This window comes from Muscardinus avellanarius (assembly GCF_963383645.1).
Source record: "Muscardinus avellanarius genome assembly, chromosome: 15".
In the NCBI taxonomy this organism is placed as follows: Eukaryota; Metazoa; Chordata; class Mammalia; order Rodentia; family Gliridae; genus Muscardinus; species Muscardinus avellanarius.
The window spans coordinates 59,218,988-59,225,611 of record NC_137801.1 but is presented as its reverse complement, the minus strand read 5'-3'; positions in this window follow the sequence as shown (position 1 = coordinate 59,225,611).

The window sequence follows — 6,624 nt, the reverse complement described above, 5'->3', positions numbered from 1 at the left end:
TGTTCAATCCTCTTCTCATCCTCCCAAACTCTGGGATTATAAGAATGCACCACCACGCCCATCTATTTTAAAGCTTTTTAAGTGAAATGTGTCAAAATTACCCAGGGCTATTTCTTATTCTTCACTCTTCCCAGCTCCTGTTGCTATTCCTTTTTATAAACGTGTGTGTGTGTGTGTGTGTGTGTGTGTGTGTGTGTGTGTGTGTGTGTTACTGGGGATTGAACTCAGGGGCATTCTACCTCCAAGCTACACTCCCAGTTCTATTTTTATTCTTTATTTTGAAACAGGGTCTTGCTAAGTTGTGGAAAGCCTCACTAAGTAGCTGAGGTTCACCATGAACCTGCCATCCTCATGTCTCAACCTCCCAAGTACTGGGATTACAAGCATGTGCCACCACCCTTGGCATATAAACTCTTATTTTTAGGAGCTTTCATGTAGTTAGGTGAACAGAATTGAAATAAGTTTGAGTACTGTTAAAGATTTCGTTGTACAGCATTAATTCAGAAGGTATGATATAATTGCATATATAAAGTGTTTTCTAAGACCACCTAGAAGATTCAATAGCAAAATTGCCCCTATATATTGGTTTATTAAGAAAAAAACTTGAGTCGGACGTGGTGGTGCACGCCTGTAATCCCAGCATTCAGGAGGCTGAGACCTGAGGATCACAGTTCGCGGACAGCCTCAGCTACTTAGTGAGGCCCTCCGCAACTCAGTGAGACCCGGTTTCAAAACAAAGAATAAAAAATAGGGCAGGGCTGTAGCTCCGAGGTCAAATGCCCCTGGGTTCCATCCCCAGACCAACCAAAAAAAAAAAAAAAAAAAAAGAAAAGAAAAGAAAAGAAAAGAAAAGAAAAGAAAGAAAGAAAGAAAGAAAGAAAGAAAAGAAAGAAAGAAAGAAAACTTGAAGCTGGGTTCTGCCAAATCCGGTTAGGTTGTGAGCGGATAAGGTTCAGGTGTCACTCAGTCCAGTGAGAGCCACATTTGTGCAGTAACAACTTTCCTCACCAAAAGAGGTATGGATGGGGGTGTTTCATATTGGAAAAAGGACCAATATGGAACAGAGTCCAGCAGGCCCTGTGACTTGATGGGCCCAGGCAATATAGAGCTGCACATCTTTAAGATGTGGAAAAGTTGTCGGGCGTGGTGGCCGACACTTGTAATCCCCGCTTGGGAGGCAGAGACAGGAGGATCGCGCAGGTTCCAAGCTAGCTGCGCTGGCTTAAGAGACCCTGTTTCCAACTACAAAGTATAAAAAAATAGGTCTGGGAGGGTAGCCCGGAGGTAGAAGGGCTTCCAGGAACCCCAGTACCACTAAAGAAAAAAAAAAGATGTAGAAAAGCAGAAAATGAATCTTGAATTCATACTTCTTAACACCTTGAATTAAATTTAGAAATGTGTTTGTTTGTTTTCTTTCTTTTTTTTATTTTTTTTTTATTTTTTATTTTTTTTTTATTTTTTATTTTTTTGGTGGTACTGGGGTTCCTGGAAGCCCTTCTACCTCCGGGCTACACTCCCAGACCTCTTTTTACATTTTATATTTGGAAACAGGGTCTCCTAAGCCAGCGCGCGCGGCTGGCTTCGAACCTGCGCGATCCTCCTGTCTCTGCCTCCCAAGCGCGGGGATTACAAGCGTGCGCCACCACGCCCGGCTTTTTTTTTTTTTTTTTTTTTTTCTTTTGTGGTACTGGGGTTCCTGGAAGCCCTTAGCCCTTCTACCTCCGGGATACACTCACACAGGCTACACTCCCAGATCTATTTTTTAACTTTTTTATGTGGAAACAGGGTCTCTTAAGCCAGCGAGGCTGGCTCTGAACCAGCGCTATCCTCCTGTCTCCGCCTCCCAAGCGTGGGGATTACAAGTGTGTGCCACCATGCCTGGCTGTTTGTTTTCTATTTTTAAAACTTTTTATTTTAGCCAGGCATGGTGGCACATGCCTGTAGTCCCAGTACTTGGGAGGCTGAAACAGGAGGATCATCAGTCTTAGCTCAACTACAGTAACCTAGCAAGACCCTGTTTCCAAACAACAGCATAAAAATTAAAAGGTCTGGAGGTAGAATGCTTGTGGGCTCAATGCCCAATACAAAATATATGTGTTTGTATATATTTTGGAAATAATTTAAACCTTAAAAATATAATGAGGCAAGTTTGCATAAACCCTTTACTCAACTTCCTCCAATGATAACAATTTATATAATCAGTATATTTATCAAAACCAGAAAATTAACACTGATACAGTGCTGTTTACTCAACTATTAACCATATTCAAATTTTGTCTGTTTTTTCACTAATGTCCTTTTTCTGCTCCAGGATTCAATTTATAATGCTATTATCACATGTAATTTAGTGTCTTTATAATTTCTCCAACACATGACAGTTTCTCAGTCTTTTTGTGTTTTCCCTGACCATGGGACTTTCCCGAATAGTTATTTTAAAAAATGTCAATTTGGGTTTTCTTGTAATTAGATTTAATTTATGCATTTCTTGGTAACATAGGTCAGCACATGATATCAGATATATGATATCAAAAAGTCTTATTACAGCTGTGTTATACTCGATCAGTTAAGATAGTGTCTGCCAGGTTTCTCCTACTATAAACTTAGTATTGTCCCCTGTATAATTAAAAGGTATCTAAGAGGAGATTGTTTGAGACTGTGGTTGCCTTTTTTTGAAAATATGTGGAATGTGGTCATTATTTTAATAAAAACAAAGACTAAGGAAAACTCCAGAGAGCCCTATTTCTGGGAGCAATTTAACTGCCCAAAATAATTATTAGACAGTATTTTTGTGGAAAGAGCCCATAATCTATATAATATTTATATTGTTTACTCTTGGAAATAAAACAATGACCATCACTTAGTGTTCAATTTTTGGTAATAGGGGTGGAACTCAGGGGCTTTTCTACCTCCAGACTCTACTCCCAGACCTATTTATACTTTATTTGGAAACAGGATCTCACTTAAGTTGCTGAGAGCTTCACTAAGTAGCTGAGGCTGGCTTCGAACCTGTGCAATCCTCCTGTCTCAGCCTCCCAAGTGCTGGTATTACAAACGTTTGCCACCAAGCCTGGCTTAGTGTTCCATTATTAACTCTCCTTCCTCCCCACCCCTCTCCTGTGTGGGGAGTTACTGGGGACTGAATCCAGGGGCATTCTACCATCAAGCTACACCCCCAGCCCTAGTTTATTATTTTAATTTTGAAACAGGATCACACTAAGTTGCGGAGGCTGGCCTCAAATTTGCAATCTGCCTGCCTCAGCCTCTCAAAAACAGATTACAGCTTGCACCAGCACACCCAACTTCCATTATTTCATAGGTTGATACTGGCTTAAAGTAGTTAGGGGATAGCTGATTATAGTGGTCCATTTCTATAATCCCAGTATTTAGGGGACTGAGACAAGAGGATCACAAGTTCGAGGCCAACCTCAGTTAAAACTTTGCAAGATACACTGTTTCCAAATAAAAAAATGAGTTTACTGTTTAATTTCATTCCCCAGTAATTCTCTGATGCACTCAATGTTTCAGCAATTCCAGTGGTATAGTTTACATTTGGTAAAGTTGTTCCAAGGCTTAAATCAGTTAATACAATTGAAGTTTTTAGAATACTGCTTAGCACAGAGACAGGACCCAGCGTTTGCCATTATAAAAAGGAATTATGAATGTTGGATGCTGACTAAAAAAAAATGACATGCCAGGCGTGGTGGCGCACACTTGTAATCCCCACGCTTGGGAAGCTGAGACAGGAGGATTGCGCAGGTTCAAGCCAACCTCGCTGGCTTAAGAGACCCTGTTTCCAAATAAAATATAAAATAGGTCTGGGAGTATAGCCCGGAGAAGGCTTTCATCCCCAGTACCACCAAAAAAAAAAAAAAAAAAAGAATTTTCCACAAAAAATATTTTATGCTATATTTTGTTCCAAATAACTGCTGGATCCCACAAAAATTACTGCTTTGTGCAGAATTTTGGTACTTTAAGTGGAGAATTTCCAGTCTTTCTGAGAAGTATATTATCATTTTAGAAACTTTGGAAAACTAAAATTGTTGATTGCAGGCCAAATATAGACAGGTACAGTAAAAATGTTTAAGTCCCTAGTTTTGTTTGTTTGTTACTGGAAATTGAATCCAGAGGCATTCTACCTCCAAGCTACTCCCCAGACCAATTTTTTTTTTTTAACAGAGTCTCACTAGGTTTCTGAGAGCCTCATTACATTGCCAAGGCTGGCTTTGAATCTGTGATCCTCCTGTCTCAGCCTTCCAAGTACTGGGATTGCAAGAGTGCACCCCCATATCCAGCTCTAGTTGTGTTTTTAAAGTAGTATCTTAGCGTGCCTATAATTCCAGTACTTGGTAGGCTGAGACAGGGAAATCACAGGTTTGAGGCCGGCATGTACTCAAAAGTGGTCAGGGGTGTAGATTAGAAACAGAACACCTCTGGGTTTAATCCCTAGTGCTAGTAATAAATAACATTTTCATCCTTCAGATAGGAGGAATTAAGTGATTATTACTGAGGCTGGTCTTGAACCTCTAATTCTCCTGTCTCAGCCTCCCAAGTACCAGCATTGCAGGCATGCACCTCCGTGCCTGACTGAACTCACTTCTAATGTATTTTTCTTCCAGATGGTACTAGGAATTTGCCTTGGTTCAATGTCCTGATTTCCCTCTTGGCTTCCTGGTTTTTAAAACAAGTATGCAAAGTCCACTTTATTTACTGAAGTTTTTTATTGTTGGCCACAATTAGGAAATGGGGTTAACAAATAAGAGTTAAGTACTGAGGAAATGATGGAGGTTCAAATAATTTCAAAAAACACTAGTCATTGCCGGGCGTGGTGACGCACACTTGTAATCCCCGCGCTTGGGAGGCAGAGACAGGAGGATCGGGCAGGTTCGAAGCCAGCCACGCACGCTGGCTTAGGAGACCCTGTTTCCAAATAAAAATGTAAAAATAGGTCTGGGAGTGTAGCCCGGAGGTAGAAGGGCTTCCAGGAACCGCAGTACCACAAAAAAAACAACAACAACAACAACAACAACAAAAAGAAACACTAGTCATAGTTGTTAATAGTTGGTTAGGGTTCCTTTTATACAAATGTACTTTCTAGTCTCCTAAATGGTTCCTAATAGGGCCTCTTACTCTTATTCAACCATGTCTGGAGTGTGAATTAGGTCACTAAATCATACGAAACCCAAACTCCTTCACCTCTAGGACCCTCAGTCTTATTTATAAAAGGGAGATAAATGCTGGGCAGCTACTTAGTGAGGCTCTCAGCAACTTAGTGAGACCCTGTTTCCAAATAAAGCATAAAATAGGTCTGGAAGTATAGCCCAGAGGTAGAAAAATCCCTGGGTTCCACCCCCAGTACCACACACACACACACACAAAAAAAAAAGCTAAGTTGTGGCGAAAATTAAATTGGTTAATGTATGTTGTTGTATTCATAATGTTTTTCATTCCTTGCTCTGCCACAGCTCTTCTGGCCTTGAGTCAGTCACTTGGCCTTTCTAACCCACTCAGTTCCCTTGTCTAGAAAATGGAGTTAGTAAAACTTTCCCGCTCGATTCACAGAGCTATTGTGAGGGTCAAATAATTTGTATGTAAAATCATTTTGTTAATTTTTTGTGTAAGTGAAAAATAGACTTTATCACAAGGTTGACTCAGATTGACATCCCCCCCTTTTTTGTGGATCTGTTGATAGACCCCAGGGGCATTTGACCTCCGAGCTACAGCCCCTGCCCTATTATTTATTCTTTATTTTGAAGTAGGGTCTCACTAAGTTGCGGAGGGCCTAAGTAGCTGGCGAACTGCAGTCCTCTGGTCTCAGCCTCCCGAAAGCTGGGATTACACGCGTGTGCCACCATGCCCGGCTTTGACATCCCTTTTGACTTAAAAGAATTTCCCTGTATCTTTCCAAAACCCGCTTTTAATTTTTCTAAGTATGGTTGTGCTGGGTCTAGAAGATACTTCCTTCTTAACTATTTGAGAGAAATTGTCCTAATAAAGTATCTTAAGTACACAGAAACATTAATAATTTATTACCATCAAGGCGAAATGATAGTTCTCTCGTTCTCACCTTAGCCACTCTTAGTAGTTCTAATAAAATACCAGAATTGTAGCTTCCTTTAAAACCATTGTCTAACCTAAGGCTTAAGTAATATAAATGACTTTTTAAAATATCAGCATCAGTAGATCTTAAGAATCAGACATTTTATTTATTAAGTACTACTAAGTGTGAAGCAGTGTACCAAAAATAGGGGCAGTTCTCCTTTTACAACAAATTGTTTTAGCCCTGATTCAAGATAAGAGCATTGTTTTTCACAGGATTGAGTTATATGGGATGATGGGCCAGGAATGCTCCTGAACCTTTTTACAGTGTACAGTCCAGGCCTCTACAATGTCAAAATGTCATTGGTGCCCAAGATGAGAAACCCGAGGTTAGAGAAAGAAATAGTCCTTTACAGTTCTTAAGAAATATGTTAATTGCTTTCCCATCAGGATGAAATAAGTTAACCCTGTAGGTGATAGATTCTCAGCATGTTATTTGGCTACTCTGCTAGAGGAGACTGGAAGTTTGCACAGTGGTGCTGTGTATCTGCCCCCCAACTACCATCTCTTGACACCATTATTTCTCCT